Source organism: Lontra canadensis, unplaced genomic scaffold (assembly GCF_010015895.1).
Source record: "Lontra canadensis isolate GAN:19392208 unplaced genomic scaffold, GSC_riverotter_1.0 scaffold10, whole genome shotgun sequence".
In the NCBI taxonomy this organism is placed as follows: domain Eukaryota; kingdom Metazoa; phylum Chordata; class Mammalia; order Carnivora; family Mustelidae; genus Lontra; species Lontra canadensis.
Window position 1 is genome coordinate 30,093,500 of NW_022631004.1, and position 20,958 is coordinate 30,114,457.

General features: G+C 36.2%; 1 protein-coding gene across 1 annotated transcript in view; it reads right to left on the minus strand.

The window, feature by feature from the left end:
- LOC116866717 (arylamine N-acetyltransferase 1) overlaps positions 1-20,264 on the minus strand; it is a 46,063-nt gene extending 25,799 nt beyond the window's left edge. The window contains exon 1 of the mRNA XM_032855901.1: positions 20,201-20,264. The gene's annotated coding sequence lies outside the window, so the exon portion shown is untranslated. The remainder of the gene's footprint in view (positions 1-20,200) is intronic.
- Positions 20,265-20,958: the final 694 nt, after the last annotated feature.

Below are 20,958 nucleotides of genomic sequence, written 5' to 3' on the forward strand. Positions count from 1 at the left end.
AAATAAAATTAAAAAAAAAAGAAAAAAAAACTGGAAAATCAACAACAAATGAAGCCAACTCCATGCACAAGAAGGGAAATAATCAAGATTAGAGCAGAGACCAATGAATTAGAATGTAGAGATACAGTAGAACACATCAAAGAAACTAGAAGCTGGTATTTTTAAATAATCAATAAGATTGATAAACCATTGGCCAAACTAATTCAAAAAGGAAAGAGAGGGGACCCAAATTAATAAAGTTATAAATGAAAAGGGAGAGTTCATGACTAACACCAGGGAAATAGAAACAATCATCAGAAATTACTATCAACAGTTATATGTCAATAAGTTAAGAAATCTGGAAGAAATGAATGCATTCCTGGAAACCCATAAACTTCCAAAGAGGAAGAAACTGACAACCTGAATAAACCAATATCTAGAAACGAGACTGAAGCAGTGATCAAAATCCTCCCAAAACACAAGAGTCCAGGACCTGACTGATTCCTTGGGAATTAGACCGAACATTTAAAGAAGAAATAATATCTATTCTTCTCAAGCTGTGTCAAAAAATAGAAACAGAAGAAAAACTTCCAGATACTTTCTAGGAAGCCAGAATTACCTTGATCCCCAAATCAGGCAAAGACTCCCTCAAAAAGGAGTATTTCAGAACAATATCCATGATGAATATGGATGTTAAGATTCTCAAAAAGATCCTAGCTAATAGGATCCAACTGTCTATCTACCATGACCAGGTGGGAATTATCCCTGGGATGCAAGTGTTGTTCAACATTCCCAAATCATCAAACTGACAAAAAAATCAATAAGAGAAGAGAAAAGAACCACATAGTCCTTTCAACTGATGCAGAAAAAGAATCCGACAAGATACAGCATCTGTTCCTGATTAAAATACTTCAAAGTATAAGGATAGAGAGAACATGCCTCCACTTCATAAAATCTATCTATGAAAAACCCACAGTGAATATTTTTCTCAATGGGGAAAAGCTGACAGCCTTCCCCTTGAAGATAGGAACACAAAAAGGGTGTCCACTAACGCCACTGTTGTTCAACATAGTACTAGAAGTCCTAGCAAAAGCAATCAGACAACAAAGAGAAATAAAAGGTATTCAAATTCACAAAGAAGAAGTCAAACTCTCTCTCTTCACAGATGACATGATACTTTATGTGGAAAAACCAAAAGACTCCACCCCCAAACTACTAGAAATCATACAGCATTTCAGTAATGTGGCAGGATACAAAATCAATGCACAGAAATCAGTGGCTTTCTTATACACTAAGAATGAAACAGTAGAAAGGGAAATTAGAGAATTGATTCCATTTACTATAGCTCCAAGAGCCATAATATACCTGGGATTAAACCTAACCAAAGAGGTAAAGGATCTGTACTTGAGGAACTACAGAACACTCATGAAAGAAATTGAAGAAGACACAAAAAGATGGAAGACCATTCCATGCTCATGGATCGGAAAAATAAACATTGTTAAAATGTCTATACTGCCTAGAGCAATCTATACTTTCAATGCCATTCTGATCAGAATTCCACCGGCATTTTTCAAAGCGCTGGAACAAACAACCCTAAAATTTATATGGAACTAAAAAAGACCCCAAGTTGCTAAGGAAATATTGAAAAAGAAAAAACTGGGGGCATCACATTGTCTGATTTTAAGCTTTACTACAAAGCTGTGATAAACAAGACAGCATGGTACTGGCACAAAAACAGACACATAGACCACTGGAACAGAGTAGAGAGCCCAGATATGGACCCTCAAATCTATGGTCAAATAATCTTCGACAAAGCAGGAATAAAATATGCAGTGGAAAAAAGACAGTCTTTCAATAAATCATGCTGGGAAAATTGGACAGCTATGTGTAGAAGAATGAAACTTGACCACTCTCTTACACCATATACAAAGATAAACTCAAAATGAATGAAAGACCTCAACGTGAGGCAGGAGAATCTGAGACGAACACATAGGCAGTAAGCTCTTCAACGCCAGCCACGGCAACTTCTTTCAAGATATGTCTCCAAAGGCAAATGAAATGAAAGTGAAAATGAACTTTTGGGACTTCATCAAGATCAAAAGCTTCTGCACAGCAAAGGAAGCAGTCAATGAAACAAAGAAGCAACCCACAGATTAGGAGAAGATATTAGCAAATGACCATACAGACAAAAGGCTGATATCCAAGATCTATAAAGAACTTCTCAAACTCAACACACACAAAACAGATAATCACGTCAAAAAAAATGGGCAGAAGATATTAACAGACAATTCTCTAGTGAAGACATACAAATGGCTAACAGACAACTGAAAAAATGTTCGTCATCATCAGGCATCAGGTAGATTCAAATCAAAACCACTTTGAGATTGAGATGTGAGATGGCCAAAATTAACAAGACGGTAAACAACATGTGTTGGAGAGATTGTGGAGAAAGGGGAACTCTCTAACACTGTTGGTGGGAATGTGAGTTGGTGCAGCTACTTTAGAATACAGTGTGGAGATTCCTTAAGAAATTAAGAAATAGAGCTACCCTATGACCCTGCAGTTGCACTACTGGTTATTTACCCCAAAGATACCGATGTAGTGAAAAGAAGGGCCAACAGTACCCCAATGTTCATAGAAGCAATGGCTAAAATCGCCAAACTGTGGAGAGAGCCAAGATGCCCTTTAACAGATGAATGGATAAAGAAGATATGGTCCATATATACAATGGAATATTATGCCTCCATCAGAAAGGTTGAATTCCCAACTTTTGTATCAACATGGATGGGACTAGAGGAGATTATGTTGAGTGAAATTAGTCAAGTGGAGAGAGTCAATTATCATGTGGTTTCACTTACTTACAGAGCATAAGGAATAACACGGAGGACATGGGGAGATGGAGAGAAGTGAGTTGGCAGAAATTGGAAGGGGAGATGAACGATGAGAGACTGTGGACTCTGAGAAACAAACTGAGGGTTTTTGTGGGGAGGCAGTGGGGGGTTCTGTGAGCCTGGTGGTGGGTATTATGGAGGGCACATTTGCAAGGAGCACTGGAAATGGTGCATAAACAATGAATTCTGGAACACTGAAAATAAATTTAAAAAAAGAGAGAGAAAGAGAGAGCAGCTGGAACTAAACATTTTATGGGTCAACCAGGAAATTAAAGAAGAATTTAAAAATTTTCATGGAAGCAAATGAAAATGAAAACACAACAGTTCAGAACCTTTGGGATTCAGCAAAGACGATCCTAAGAGGGAAGTATATACAATACAGGGTTTTCTCCAAAAATAATAAAATTCTCAAATATATAGCCTAAACTTACTCTTAAAGGAGCTGGAAAAAGAACAGTAAATAAAGCTTAAACTCGGCAGGAGAACAGAGATTAATAAAGATTAGAGTAGAAATCAATGATATAGAAATTAAAAAAAAGAAAACAGTAACCCAGATCAACAAAAATAGGATCTGGTTCTTTGAAACTATCAATTAAAATCAATAAACCCCTAAATACACTTATCAAAAGAAAAGAGAAAGGACCCAAATAAGTGAAAGAAAAAGATCAGAACAAATACTACAGAAATACAAACCACTGTGAGTATATTATAAACAATTTTATGCCAACCTATCAGGCAATTGGAAGAACTGGATTCCTTCTTAGAAATATATAAACTACTGAAACTGAAACCAGAAAAAACAGAAATGTAGAAAGACCCATAACCTGCAAATAAATTGAAGCAGTAATCAAAAATCTCCCAACAAACAAAAGTCCAGTGCCAGATGGCTTCCTAGGGGAATTTTCCCAAACATTTAAAGAAAAATTAATACTTTTTCTTCTGAAACTCCTTCAAAAAGCATTAAGAAAGGACAACTTCCAAATTCAATGTGGTCAGTACTGTCTTGCTCTCAATGCCAGACAAAGACCCCACTAAAAAGGAAAATTACAGACCAATATCCTTGATGAATATGGATGCAAAAATTCTCACCAAGGTACTAGCTAATAGTATCCAATAGTGCATTAAAAGGATTATTCACCATGACCAAAAATAAATTCCATTTTGTCATGGTGCAAGTCTGGTTCAACATGTGCAAATCAATCAGTGTGATACACCACATTAATAAAAGAAAGGACAAGAAACTTATGGTCTTCTCAATAGATGCAGAAAAAGTATTTGACAATATACACCATCCTTTCTTGATGAAAACTCTCTGCAATGTAGGGATAGCAGGAACATACCTCAATATCATAAAAGCCATATATGAAAACCCATAGTGAATATTATCTTCATCAGGGAAAAACTGAAAGATTTCCCCTAAGTTCAGGAAACTGACAGGGATGTCCACTCTCACTCTTGTTGTTAAAGGTACTACTAGAGGTCCTACCCTCAGCAATCAAACAAAAAGAAATAAAAGACATCCAAACTGGCAAAGAAGAAGTCATATTTTCACTCTTGCTAGATGACATAATACTCTATTTAGAATCCCCCCTCCCAAAATTCCAAAAAATTGCTAGAACTGATAAAGGAAATAGCAAATTTGCAGGATTAAAAAAAAAGCAATGCACAGAAGTCAGTAGTACCTCTGTTCATTACAAATGAGGTAGAAGAAAGAAAAGTCAAGGAATTGATCCCATTTACAGTTGCTCCAAAAAACTTAAGATATCTAGGAATATACCTAGCCAAAGAGGTAAGATATCTGTGTTCTGAAAACTATATAACACTTATGAAGGAAATTAAGGAAGACACAAAGGAGTGGAAAAACATTCCATACTCATGGATAAGAGGAAAAAATATCATTAAAATATCTATGTTACCCAAAGCAATCTACACACTCAATGTAATCCCTATCAAAACTGTCAGCATTTCTTATAGAGGTGGGACAAACAATCCTAAAATATTTATGGAACCAGAAAAGAACCTGAATAGCCAAAAGAATGTTGAAAAAGAAAACCAAAACTGGTGACATCACAACTCCAGATTTCAAGCTCTATTACAAAGCTGTAATCATCAAAACAGTACGGTACTGGTACAAACACAGACACATAAATCAATTGGACAGAATAGAGACCCCAGAAATGGACCCACAACTCTATGGTCAACTAATCTTCAACAAAGCAGGAAAGACTATCTAATGGAAAAAAGGAAATTTTTTCAACAAATGGTGTTGGAAAAATTGGAAAGCCACATGCACAAAATGAAACTAGACCACTTTCTTACACCATATACATAAATAAACTCAAAATGGTTTAAAGACCTAAATGTGAGATGGGAAACCATCAAAACTTAGAGGAGAACACAAGCAGCAACATCTTTGACCTTGGCCACAACAACTTCTTTCTAGAAAGTTCTCCAAAGACAAGGGACACAAAAGCAAAAATGAACTATTGGGACTTCATCGAGATAAAAGTTTTTGCACAGCAAAGGAAACAATCAACAAAACTAAAAGGCAATCTACAGAATGGGAGAAGATACTTGCAAATGACATTACATATAAAGGGCTGGTGTCCAAAATGTATAAAGAACTCCTCTAACTCAACATCCAAAAAACAAATAATCTGGTCAAGAAATGGGAAGGAGACAATACAGATAAGAAGATAAGATAAGAAGACAATACAATAAGACATACAGACACATGAAAAATTGCTCAACATCACTTGGCATCAAGGAAATACAAATAAAAACTATAATGAAATACCACCTCACACCAATAAGAATGACTAAAATTAACAAGTCAGGAAACAACACATGTTGGTGAGGATTTTGTGAAAGGGGAACCCTCTTACACTGTTGGTGGGGATGCAAACTTGTGTACTCATTCTGGAAAACAAGATGATTCCTCAAAAAATTAACAGTAGATCTGCCCCACCCAGCAATTACACTAATAGGTATTTTTCCAAAGGACACAAACATAGTGATTCAAAGGGGCACATGCACCCCCATGTTTATAACAGCAATGTCCATAGTAGCCAAACTATGGAAAGAGTCCAGATGTCCATTGACAGATGAATGGGTAAAGAAAATGTGGTTTAGTGGAAATCACACAAATGGAATAGCAAAAAGAAAAAGGAACAAAAAACAAGGATATTTTATGGACTCTAGAACAAAATCAAGCATGTGAACATACACATTACAAAGGTTCCAAAAGGACAATAGCAGAAAAAAGGGGGGGGGGAAGAAATCCTATTTGGAAAAAATAATGGCTATAAACTTCCCTAACATGGCAAAGGAAACAGACTTCCAAGTCCAGGAATTGTAGAGAGTCCAAAGTGAGATGACCCAAAGGGATATTTATCAAGATACATTATAACCAAAGTGTCAACAGTTAAAGAGAGAATCTTAAAAGCAGGAAGAGAAAAATAACTAGCTATGTACAAGGGAAAGCTCCGTAAGAATATTAGCTGATTTTTCAGCAGAAAATGCAGACCAGAGGGAACTATACAATATATTCAAAGGACTGACCAACAAAACTTACAACCAATAATACTCTCCTTGGCAAAGTTATCACTTTGAATTAAAGAAGAGACAAGAAATTACCAACCAGGAAAAAGAAAGAAAGATTACCCAGACAAGCAAAAGCTAAAGGAGTTCAATATCAAACAAACCTTGCAAGCAATGTTAAGAAAAAAAGAAAAGGTCATACATAAATTAAAAAAAAAAAAAGATCATAAAAGAAAAAAAAAATTCCCTGCTAAAGATAAATATAAAGTTAATGGACCAGCCATGTACATTGCTAGCATGTAATCTAAAAGACAAAATAAAATAATCTAGAGCTATAATAATTAGTAAAATAAAACAATAACAAAATTAATAATAACAAAATAATAACATGTAGAATATGATATTAAAAACATAAAATGTATGTGGTAGTAAAATGTACTTTTAGGATGCAGTTGAACTTAAGCAACCATCAATTTAAAATTTAAAATAGTCTGTTATATATATACATATAAACCTCATGGTTACCACAAAACCAAATATCTATAAAAGATACACAAAAGAGAAATAAAGGCAAACATAGTACTGGGGAAAGCCAGCAACTAGAAGAGAAGAGACCAAGAGAAGAAAAAAAGAACAAAGAACTACAAAAACAGCTAGAAAACAATAAATAAAATGGCAACAAGTACATACTTGTCAATAACTACTTTAAATGTAAGTGAAGAAAATGTTCAATCAAAATACGCAGGATGGCTATATGAATAAAAATAACAAGACACATATACATACTTCATATGAGAGACTCTCTTTGATATAAAAACACAAAGACATACTTAAAAGAAGATGGCAGAGGAGTAGGGGACCCCATTTCAATTGTTCCCCTCAATTTAGCTGGATATCTACCAAACCATTCTGAACACCCATGAAATCAGCCTGAGTTGTAAGAATATACATCTGGATCTTTACAAGCAGAAAAACACCAGCTGTCATGAGGTAGAAAGGCTAGAGTTGTGAATCTTCAGGGAGATATCTGAAGATAAACAAGGAAGAGGGAGCCTCCATAAGCTCGTTCCTGGAAAGTGATGTAACACTAGAGAGCAAAAGCATCCTGCACTGGGGACCAGGCAAAAATTCACAGAACAGTAGCAGCTGGGAAAGAGCTTTAGAGCAGTGCTCAGACAGGATCCAGGATCTGTGGCTTCTTGTGGTTTTAGAAGCACAAAGGGCAGGGACATGCCTGGGTCTGGGATGACCTCTGAGAGGGTCTCTGCACATCTTGGGAGGTGGTGGTTTTTAGAAGAGCATCAGAAAAGGAGTCTGTGTCCTGGAGGGTTTATTGAAGGGAACAGAATGAGATTTCTCTGTTCTGGGACAGAGATTTTGTTCCAGCCATTTTTTGCTCTAACCCTCAAAAGAGGCACAAAAACCAATCAGAGAACAAAAGCTCAAAAAAACTGGTTTCCACGGAGACCATCCCCTCCCCCACAGGGGGCAGGGCAACTCTGCTTGGGCATTGTCACAGTACCACAGTGCCACAGTGTGGCAGGACCCTCCCTCAGAAAACAGTTTGGAAGAACAAGAGGAAGACAACCCTATGGTCCCCATAAAACTGTAAAATCCCAACACCAGGAGAAAATAGTATATTGAGCTCACGTCGTTGTCTCACAGCTTGTTTATTTTTCAGCTACAACTCTCATTTTCTTTTTATTCTTTGTCTTGTGCTTCTTTTCTGTTTTTTCTTTTTACCTTTCTCTCATTTCAACTAGAAGTTTAATATATCAACATATATTTCATAGTAACTTTTTAACTTGTACTTGTAACTTTTTAACTTTTATAACTTCACACCTATATTTTTTAATAGATATATGCTTCAATTAGTCCTTTTTTCCCTACTCAATATTACCCTTATATATATATACAAGTTTTCATTTCCCTGTAACTTTGGGAAATAGTGTCCTCTAAAAAACAGAATAAAAGACACCTAAAACAACTGAACCACCCCACTTTGTCCACACTGAGAAATTATAGCTCCTCCTCCTCTCACCCCCTTTTTTTAAATTTTAATTTTTTTAAATTGTTTTAAATTTTATAAATTATATTCTTGTGTTTCATTTTGGCTTTGTTTCTTCAGAGATGGCTTCTGACCACTCCAAATTTTCCTAGGCTGCATCTTGCTTGGGTCATCGTTGATATTTTGGATGCTGTACAATTCCTCCAAACATCCCTCAAAAGAATGACTAAGAGGAACTCTCAACAAAGGAAAGAACCAGAGACAGTGGCCTCTGCCACAGACCTAATGGATATGGATATAAGAAAGATGTCAGAGATAGACTTCTGGGTAGTGATATGATATCAACAGCTAGGCTTGAGAAAACTATTAGTGACAATATAGAATCTCTAAGGGCAGATGTGAGATCTAATCATGCCAAACTTAAAAATGCTATGAATGAGATACAGTCTAAACTGGATATGCTAACAGCAAGGGTAAATGAGGCAGAAGAATGAATTTACTTAGAAGATAAGCTGATAGAAAAGAAGAAAGCTAAGGATGACAGGGATAAACAGCTATAAGCTCTTGAGATCAGACTTAGATCAATGATGCAATGAAACACTCCAATGTCAGAATTACTAGGATCCCAAGGGGGTGAAGAGAGAGAGAGAGAAAGAGAGAGAGGGAGAGGACTAGAGGGTATATTTGAGCAAATCATAGTTGAGAACTTTCCTAATCTGGGAAAGGAAACAGCATTCCTGTCTATGAGGCAGAGAGGACTCCTCCCAAGATCAATAAAAATAGACCAACATCCCAGCATATAATAATAAAACTTGCAAATCTTGGAACCAAGGAAGCTCTCCTGAGAGCAGCTATGGGACAGAAGTTTCTCACATACACTAGGAGAAACATCAGAATAACCTCAGACCTGTCCATAGGGACATGGCAAGCCAGAAAGGGCTGGCAAAACATTTTCAGGGTACTAAACGAGAAGAACATGCAGTCAAGAATACTTTATTCAGCAAGGCTATCTTTCAGAATGGACAGAGAGACAAAGAGCTTCTAGGACTGGCAGAAACTGAAAGAATATATGACTACCAAGCCAACCCTGCAAGAAATATTAAGGGGGATTCTATAAAAGAAGAAAGACCTCAAGAGTAATATAAACCAGAAATTTACAGAGATCACCTATGGAAACAGGGACCTTACAGGCAATATGATGGCACTAAATTCATATCTTTAATAGTTACCATCAATATGAATGGCCTAAGAGCTCCCATGAAATGGCACAAGGTTGCAGATTGGATAAAAAGACAGGACCCTTGCATATGCTGTCTATTAGGAACTCATTTTGAACCTAAAAGTACATCCAAACTGAAAGTGAAGGGATGGAGAACAATTTTTAATGCCGACAGACCTCAAAAGAAAGCTGGGGTAGCAATTCTCACATCAGACAAATTAGATTTTAAACCAATGACTTCAGTAAGAGAGATCATATTTATAGGGTCTATCCCACAAGAAAATCTAACAATTTTAAATATCTGTGCCCCCAACATGGGAATAGCCAACTACATAAGCCAACTGTTAACCAAAATAAAGGATCATATTGATAATAATATATTAAGAGTAGAAGACCTCAACACTCCACTCACAAAAATGGACAGATCATCTAAGCAGATCAATAAAGAAACAAGAACTTTGATGACACGTTGGACCAGATGGACATCATAAATATGTACAAAATATTCTACCCTAAAACAACAGAACAATCATTCTTCTCGAGTGCACACAGTCCTTTCTCCTGAATAGATCACATAAGGGGTCACAAATCAGGTGTCAACTGATATCAAAAGATTGAGACTATTCCCTGCATGTTATCAGACAACAATTCTTTGAAACTGGAACTCAGTCACAAGAATAACAAAATGGAAGGAATTCAAACATTGGAACTTAAAGACCATCCTTCTAAAGAATGATTGGGTCAACCAGAAAATCAAAGAACTTAATTAATGGAAACCAATGAGAATGAAAACACATCAACCCAAAACCCAAGGATACTGCAAAGGCAGTCCTAAGGGGGAAATATTTAGCCATTCAAGCCTCTCTAGAAGCTAGAACTAGAAAAATCCGAAATGCACAACCTAACCTTATACTTAGAGGACCTAGAGGAAGAACAGCAAATAAAGCCTTAACCAAGCAGGAGAGGAGAAATAACAAAGATTAGAGCAGAAATCAATGAAATAGAAACCAGAAAAATAGTAGAACAGCTCAAAGAAACTAGAAGCTGGTTCTTTGCAAGAATTTATAAGATCAATAAACCTCTGGCCAGACTTACCCAAAAGAAAAGAAAAATAACCCCCAAATTAATAAAATCATGAATGAAAGGGTTGAGATCTCAACTAACACCAAGTACATAGAAACAATTATTAGAAATTATTACCAGCAACTATATGTCAACAAATTAAGCAGCCTGGAAGAAATGGATACCTTCTTGGAAACTACAAAGACTGAAACAGGAAGAAATACACAATCTATATAGAACAATAACCAGTAACGAAATTGAAGCAGTAATTAAAAACCTCCAAAAAACAAGAGTCTGGGGCCAAATGGCTTCCCAGTAGAATTTTACCAAACATTTAAAGAAAAAATAATACCTATTCTACTGAAGCTGCTTCAAAAAATAGAAACAGAAGGAAAACTTCCAGTCTCTACAAGGCCAGCATTACCCTGATCTCAAAACAAAGACCCATCACAAAGGAGAATTGCAGACAAATAACCCTGATGAACACAGGTGCCAAAATACTCACCAAGACCCTAGCCAATAGAATCCAATAGTACATTAAAAGGTTATCCAACATGACTAGGTGGGATTTATTCTTGGCAAGCAAGCATGGTTCAACATTCACAAATCAATCAACATGAAAGATCACATTAATAAAAGACAAGAACCATATGATCCTCTCAATTGATCCAGAAAAAACATTTGACAAAATACCACGTCCCTTCCTGAGTAAAACTCTTCAGAGTATAGAGACAGAGGGAACATTACTTAATATCATAAAAACTATCTATGAAAAGCCCACAGTGAATATCATTCTCAATGCAGAAAAGCTGAAAGCTTTTCCCTTAAGGTCAAGAACATGACAGGGAGGCCCACTCTCAGCACTATTGTTCAACATAGTATTGGAAGTCCTAGAAACAGATATCAGAGAAGAAAAGGAAATAAAATGTATTCAAATTGGCAAAGAAGAAGTCAAACTCTCTCTCTTCAGATGAAATGAAACTTTATGTGGAAAACCCAAAAGACTCCACCCCCAAACTACTAGAACTCACAGCAATTCAGTAATGTGACAGGATACAAAACTAACACACAGAAATCAATTTCTTTTCTATATAGTAAGAATTAAGCTGTAAAAAGAGAAATTAAGGAATCAATTCCATTTACAACAGCACTGAAACCATAAGATTCCCTAGGAATAAACCTAACAAAAGAGATAAGGATCTAGAAACTACAGAACCCTTATGAAAAATATTGAGGAAGACACAAAAAGATGGAAAAACATTCCATGCTCATGGGTCAGAAGAATAAACATTGTTAAAATGTCTATGCTCTCCAGGACAATTTACACTTTCAATGCCATTCCTATTAAAATACCACTGATATTTTTCAATGAGCTGAAACAATCCTAAAATGTGTATGGAACCAGAAAGAACCCTAATTGCCAGGGGAATGTTGAAAAAGAAAAACAAAGCTGGGGGCATCACGTTGCTTGATTTCAAGCTTTATTACAAAGCTATGATCACCAAGACAGCATGGTACTGGCATGAAAACAGACACATAGACCAATGGAACAGAGTAGAGAACCTAGAAATGGATCCTCAACTGTTTGGTCAACTGTCAACAAAGCAGAAAAGAACATCCAATGGAAAAAACAATCTCTTCAATAAATGGTGATAGGAAATTGCACGGCCACATGCAGAAGAATGGAACTAGACTACTCGCTTACACCATATACAAAGATAAACTCAAAATGGATTAAAGACCTCAAAGTGAGACATGTCTCCATCATAATCCTAGAGGAGAACATAGACAGTAACCTCTTCAACATCAGCCACAGCAACTTCTTTCAAGACACATTTCCAAAGGCAAGGGAAGCAAAAGCAAAAATGAACTTTTGGGATTTCAACAAGCTAAAAAGCTTCTGCACGGCAAAGGAAGCAGTCAACAAAACTAAGAAGCAACCCACGGAATGGGAGAAGATATTTGCAAATAACATTACAGATAAGGGTTGGTATCCAAGATCTATAAAGAACTTTTCATATTTAACGCCCCCCCAAAAAAAAACAAATAATCCAGTTAAGAAATGGGCAGAAGATGTGAACAGACACTTCTCCAAAGAAGACATACAAATGACTAACACACATGAAAAAATGTTCATCATCATTAGTCATCAGGGAAATACAAGTCAAAACCACAATGAAATATCACCTTATGCCAGTTAGAATGGCTAAAATCAATAAGGCAGGAATCAACAAATGTTGGCCCAGATGAGGAGAAAGGGACACCCTCCTTACATTGTAGGTGGGAATCCAAGCTGATACAGCCACTGTGGAAAACAGTATGGCGATTCCTCAAAAAAATTAAAAATAGAGTTCCCTATGACCTAGCAATTGCACTATGGGTATTTATCCCAGATACAGGTGTAGTAAAAAGAAGGGGCAGATGCATCCCAATATGCACAGCAGCAATTCCACCATAGCCAAACATGGAAGGAGCTGAGATGCCCTTCAATAGATGAATGTATAAAGAAGAGGTGTTACATATATACAATGGAATATTTCTCAGTCACCAGAAAGGATAAATACCCACCATTTCCATTGACATGGATGTAAGTGGAGGGGATTCTGCCAAGTGAAATAAGTCAATCAGTGAAAGACAATTATCATATGGTTTCACTCGACCATAGCGGAAGAGAGGGAAAACAGAAGGTGGCTGGGCGATTCAGAGAGGGAGACAAACCATGAGAGACTATGGACTCCAGGAAACAAACTGAGGGTTTCAGAGGGGAAGGGCATGGGAGGATTAGGTAACCAGGTTATGGGTATTAAGGAGGGCACGTGTTGTGATGAACACTGGATGTTATATGGAACTAATGAATCAGTGAACACTACATCAAAAACTAATGATGCTAATGTTGGCTAACTGAATATAATTTAAAAAAAAGAAAAGAATAAATTCTTAGAAAAAAAACACACAAAATTATGGGGCACCTTGGTGGCACAGTCAGTTAAGCACCCAACTCTTGGTTTCAGTTTATGTCATAATCTCAAGGCAGTGAGATCTAGCCCCACATTAGGTTCCTGGCTCCCCATGGAATCAACTTAAGACTCCCCACCCCTTGTCCCTTCCCCCTGCTTTTTTTCTCTCTCTCTAAAATGAATAAATAAATCTTTAAAAAGAACAAAAAAGTCTAAAAGTAATGGGACATAAAAAGATATTACATGTAAAGGGAAATAAAAAGGAAACTGTGCTAGCAATAATTATATCAGAAAAATAGATCTTAAAACAAGTGTAATGAGACCAAAAAAGTGCATTACATAATGATAAAGGGATCAATACAACAAGAGGCTATAAAATGAATATCTACACACTGGATTAGAAGCACCTAAATACATAAAACAATACTGACAGACATAAAGTGAGGAACTGACAGTCATGCAGTAATAACAGGAGATTTTAAACATTTCACTAACATCAATGAATCAACCATCCAGAGAAAATCAATAAGGAAACTTTGACCTTAAATGACATATTAGCTGAAGCACTTAGATACAGATAGAATATTCCATCAAAAACAGCAGAATACATATTTTTCAAGTGCACAAAGAACATTCACAAGGACAGATTGCATTTTAGGCTGCAAACAACTCTCAGTAAGTTTAAGAAGACTGAATTCATATCAACTATCTTTCCTGACCACAAGAGTTTGAAACTTGAAATCAATTACAAGAAGAAACCTTGAAAAAAAAAAAAAAACATGTGAGGTTAAACAATATGGGTCCACAAAAAAAAAAAAAGTCAGAAGAAATCATATTAAAACTCAAGACAAATGAAAATGGAAACAAAATATTTCAAAACCTCTGAGATGCAGCAAAAACAGTTCTATTAGGGAAGTTTACTGCAATACAGGCCTATCCTGAGATTAAAAAAAAAAAAAACTTAAATAAACAATCAACCTTACATCTGAAGGAACTAGAAAAAGGACAAAGTCCAAAGTTAATAGAAGGAAGGAAATAAAAATTAGCAAGAAAATAAAAAAAATAGAGACAAAAAATTTTTAAAAATCAGTGAAAGTAGGAGTTGTTTTACTGAAAAGATAAACAAAATCACAAACATTTAGCCAGATTTAACAAAAGGAGCGAGAGAGAGAGGCCTAAATAAGTAAAATCAGAAATGGGAGAGAAGTTACAACTGATAAATAAACAAAGAGTAATAAGAGACTACTTTGAGCAAGTGCCTGCCAACCAGTGGGACAAGCTAGAAGAAATGGATGAATTCCTAGAAACATACTCTCTTCCAGGGCTGAATCAGCTGAAATGGAAAATCTGAGCAGACATATTACTATCGATGAAATTGAATTTAAAAAAAAAAAAAAAAAAAAAAAAAAACCAGAAGCTCAGGACCAGATAGCTTCAAAGATAAATGCTACCAAATACTTAAAGAAGAGGGTTGCAGAGGGAGGGTGGTGGATGGGATAACAGGGTGATGGGTATTAAAAAAGGCATGTGATAGAGTGAGCACTGAGTGTTATACAGAACTGATGAAGCACTGAACATTACAACAAAAACTAATGATGTGTTATATGTTGGCTAATTGAACTTAATAAAAAAAATTAATGTCAAAAAAGAAATTTGTTTTGATGTAGGATTGGAGGTGAGAGCCTAAATTTCCTATGAGTAAAAACATTCACAAAAATATTTCTCTTGAAAACAATTTTTTTAATCTTTAATTGGTTTTATCTAAGAAAGCTTAATTTTTACTGATTTTCTTTCTTTTTATGAAATACAATGAGATCTTCTAATCCTAAATTATGATTAATTTTTTTGTTTTATTTTAGTCAAGGGAAATTTATAATATCTTTGTTTATTGATTCTGTTCCACACAATTATAGACAATGCTTACAAAAATATATATAAGAAAATAAAGAAAAGTCAATACCTATCCTGGCGAAAATATTCCAAAAGAATGAAGAGGAATGCTTCCAAAATCATTAAAGGACACCAATATTACCCTGATCCCAAGACCAGGGAAAGACACCACAAAAAACAGAAAACTATAGGCCAGTATTCCTGATGAGCAAAAATGCAAAAATCCTCAAAAACTATCAGGAAAACAAACTCAATGATACATTAAAAGGATCATCACCATGATCGACTGGGATTTATTCCAGAGATGAAAGGATTGTTCAACATTCACAAATGAATCATAGTAATGTGCCATATTAACAAAAAAGGATAAAAACCATATTTTCATCTTAATAGATACAGAAAAAAGCATTTGATAAAATTCAACTGTCATTTATGACAAAAACTCTCAACAACCTGAGTATAGAAGGAACATATCTCAACATAATATAGAACATGTATGACCAAGCAACAGCTAACATCATACTCCACGGGGAAAAGATGAAAGCTTTTCCTCTAAGATCAGGAGTAAGACAAGGATGCCCACAGTTGCCACTTTAATTCAACATAGCATTGTAAGTTCTAGCAATAGTGTCAGAGAAGAAAAATAAATGAAAAAAATAATCTAAGTGGAAATAACAAATAAGATGTTACTATTTGCAGAAAACATGATATTTATACACAAAACTCTACAGACTCCACCAAATAAACCCCTATTAGAATTAATAAATGAATTCAGTAGGGTTGTAATATACAAAATTAATATACATAACTCTATGGCAATTCAGTCAGCTCTTCGACATCAGTAACTGATAGGGGTTAGTGTACAAAATATATAAAGAACTCACAAGCTCATTATCAAAAACAATTGAAGGGGGAGTGGGAGGTTGGGGGAACCAGGTGGTGGGTATTAGAGAGGGCACGGATTGCATGGAGCACTGGGTGTGGTACAAAAGCAATGAATACTGTTATGCTGAAAATAAATTAAAAAAAAAAATTTAAGGGGCACCTGGGTGGCTCAGTGGGTTAAAGCCTCTGCCTTCAGCTCAGGTCATGATCTCAGAGTCCTGGGATCGAGCCCCACATCGGGCTCTCCACTCAGCAGGGAGCCTGCTTCCTCCTCTCTCTCTGCCTGCCTCTCTGCCTACTTGTAATCTCTGTCTGTCAAATAAATAAATAAAATCTTTAAAAAAATTTTAAAAAAAAATTTTAAAAAAAATCCAGTTAAAAAGTAGGCAGAGGACCTAAATAGACATGTTTCCAAAGAAGATATAAAGATGCCCAATAGACACATGAAAAGACACTCAACATCACTAGTATCAGGGAAGTGTAGATCAAAACAGCATTTTATTTTTTTAAATTTAATTTAATTTAATTTAACTTAATTTAATTTAATTTTATTTTATTTTATTTATTTTAGCCATTCTAACACCCATTAGAAATAATGATAGTTACCAAGGATGTGGAGGAAAAAACCCTCTTGCACTGTTGGTCAGAAAGTAAGCTAGAACAGCTACTGTGGAAAACAATGAGGTTCTGAGGTGTCTCAAAAATTTTAAATAGAATTATGATGGGATTCAGTAATTCCACTACTCAGTATTTACCCAAAGAAAACAAAAACACTAATTGAAAAGATACATACATGCTTATGTTTACTGCAGATTTATTTATAATAGCCACATGCAAAAGAATGATACTGGACCACTTTCTTATAATATACATAAAAATAATCTTAAAATGGACTTAAATGTGGGACCCTAAACATAAAACTACTATAAGAAAGCATTCACAGTCAGTTCTTAGTCATTGGTTTGCACAATATTTTTTTTATCTGTTTCTTCAGGCATTGGCAACAAAAACAAAAATAAACAAATGAGACTACATCAGCCAAAAATTTTTTTTTTTTTTTTAGATTTTATTTATTTATTTGTCAGAGAGACAGGGAGTACACACAAACAGGCAGAGTGGCAGGCAGAGGCAGCGAGAGAAGCAGGCTCCCTGCCGAGCAAGGAGCCCAATGGGAGACTCAATCCCAGCACCCTGGGATCATGACCTGAGCCAAAGGCAGCAGCTTAACCAACTGAGCCACCCAGGTGTCCCAGCCAAAAATTTTTAACAGCAAAGAATACGATCAACAAAATTAAGGCAACCTACTGAATAGGAGAAGCTATTTGCAAATGATATAGCTACTAAGGTGTTAATATATATAATACATAAAGAACTCACAAGCTCATCATCAAAAACAAATGAACAAACAACCCAATTAAAATATATGCAGAGGCTCTGAATAGACATGTTTACAAAGACACACAGATGGTCAACAGACACATGTAAAGATGCTTAGCATCACTAATCATCAGGGAAATACAAATCAAAACCACAATGAGATATCACCTCACACCTGTCAGAATGGCTAGTATCAAAAAAAAAAAAAGGCAAGAAATAGCAAGTGTTGGGGCACATGGCTGTCTCAGTCAGTAGAACATGTGGCTCTTGATCTTGGGGTCATGTGTTCAAGCTGCACATTGGGCATAGAGCTTACTTTAAAAAAAGAAAGCAAGTGTAGATTAAGATGTGAAGCATAGAGACCCTTGTGCACTTTTGGTACAGTATGGTAGTTCCTCAAAAAAATTAGTAATAGAATTGCCATGCAATCCAGCAATTCCATTTCTGGATATTTGTGTGAAGAAAATGAAAACATTAATTCAAAATTTGTTGAAGTTAATTGCAGAGTTATTTATAATAGCCAAAATATAGAAGCAATCTAACTTTCCATTAATAGATGAATGGATCAAGTAAATGTAAATTTATACAGTAGAATATTACAATGTACAGGACAGGGAATACAAATAATATATGTAATAATTTTGTATGGTGACATATAGCAGCTGGGTTTATCTTAGTGATCATTTCACAATGTACATATAAATTTTGAATCACTGTGTTTTACACCTGAAACTAATATAAAATTGTATGTCAATTTACTTCAGTAAAAGAGAAAATTTTAAATATTAAATAAAAAGCTTCCAGGTAAATTCAAAGTACAATCAAGTTTGAAAATTATTGTGCAGAGACAGAATTCTCACTCTTTCCCATATGAGCTACATAATCTCAGGCAAAAACTCTTGCCACTCTGTTCCTCAGATTATTCCCCTATGTACTTGTGCTCAAGTACATTTTTCAGTATCTGCTTTCAATTCTTTTGAATATGTACCTAGGAATAGAATTGCTGAGTTGAATAGAAGAATTTTAGGGAGTGCTCTTGAATGATTTTTCTTTCTATATGCTTTTATTTTCTTTTCCTCTTCCTTCCTTTCTTTTCCCATCCTATCCATTCTGCTTTGGCTCTGAAGACCACCACAAGGACACCACAGCCCAACCCACTCCCAGGGGCAAGTGGCCAGCACAGCAATGTTCCAAATGGAAAACGAGAAGTTGCCAGGCAAGCCATTCCCACAGACCATCCTTGATCTGTCATTGGAAATCCTCACACAGGAAAAACAATTGGTCCAGTTAAATACAGTTGGAATGAACCCCAGGAAGTAGGAAGTTCTGAGAGTTTTGTTTTTCTTTTGCTTTTGCCCTCCTGAGGAGGAGAAATTAAGAGTTGAAGGTAAAATCTGCCTATTTTTAAAGTTGGATCTGAACTTTTTTTTAAACTTATAAAGGGCAAACAAAATAAGTCTCTGTATAGAATGCAGCCTATAGTTGACAGTTAATTTCTTTTGGAGTGAGAGAGGGCCAGCCTGTTTTGTGATTGAGAAACTAAAATGAGGGCCTTGTGAAGGGAAAGAGAAATTTATTTTAAAAAAGCCAACAGATATGTTGTGGAAATCATGCCAAAGTCTGGAAGCAGTGTCCAGAGTAGATAGCTCAATGGGCCCCTTGCTCCTGGGGCTGTCTGCTTCAGCAGGTTCCTCTCTCCTGTGAAATTCTGTACCTCTGTGCTCGGTGCCAACAGTGAAGGAGGTTATTCCTGTCATTATGGCTCCTGAGAACCTCTCCTCTAATCTTCTTTCCAACAAAATGGACCTTTCTTAAGGAATCCCCTTAAACATTGCAGACAGTGCAACCTAGCCTTCCTGGACATTTGGGATTATTAGAGAATTTCTGACCGGCTAGTGCAGGAGAAGCAGGAAATATGAATTTGCTGCCTATAGGGCTGAGCTCTTTGGGACATGGCAAGTTGGGGACAGAGGAGGTGAAAATCACTCTTTCAATTATCCAAGAGGGAAATCCCTGAAGCAGTCACTATATATATTAGCTTTTATACACTTCTTTAATCCACACAACAATCCTAAGTAAACACTCTTGTTACCTCTATTTTACTGATGTACCAACTGACTTTTACAGATGCAGAGTGACTTGCCCACGTCCTCACAGCTAGTTTGTGATGTGGCTGTGACTATAACCCCTATAACCAAGGCAGTTTAAATCAAGTGTCTGTTATTTTATATGCTGTATAGTAGGTATAGCATAAGGATTCAAAGTATGTGTTAACCAAACTTTCTGAACCACCATAGGACCTGAAATTCAGGAGAATATCATGTCTAGTCCTCCAGACTCACATTTAAGAAAGGATTAAGCCCCAATTTCAAAGCATAAACAAGTCACTTACCGATCTCCACTAGGACTAATAACAAGGAACCAGGCTGACTGCAGTCTTCCCACTTCCAGCACCAATACAGGAAGTAGTCAGGAAAGCCCTTCCCGGTTTTGTAAAATGCTCCGCCCCCAGAGTGGAGTTAAATTCACCTAGAGATCTCTGGGAAATGTAGTTTTGGGCCTTACATTGTGTTTGTGTGCCGCTTATTCAAATCCATTTATTGAAAAAGAGTGGGGAGCTGTACTATCTGATGAACCCTAGCCACAGTCTGTAAGGTTGTGCTTGACAGAGTTTCTGCTCTTATGGAGCCCAAAACCAGATGTCCTATGTGTAATGTGGGAAGTGAGAGTTTTGATGGGGTCCAGGAAAAACAGATCGATTGACCTAGAGGAGGCAGAAGATGAAAATTTTAAACCACTCTCCTCAGTTTATGACACCTTTCTTCATCAAGTTCTGTGAGGCCCCTCAGTTTCTATATTTCTTTTTTTATCCCCCATCTTTCAGTCTCTTTACTCACTGCACCTTAAGGCACTGTATAGTCTTTCTGAAACATGTCCACATATGTGGTATGAATGTGATATATGTAATGTGGTTTCTTTTTTGCTTGTGTTTTAAATTTACGTTAATGGGAAAGGAGGGACAAGATGGTGGAGAGGAAGGAGAACCTGTTTCAACCAGTCCCCTGTGTTGGTCAGCGGGTTCCAGGAGTGCAGGAGGAACAATAGAAATGACCACTGGAGGCCGCTGTCTTCCAGCTTCCTCCGCCCCCA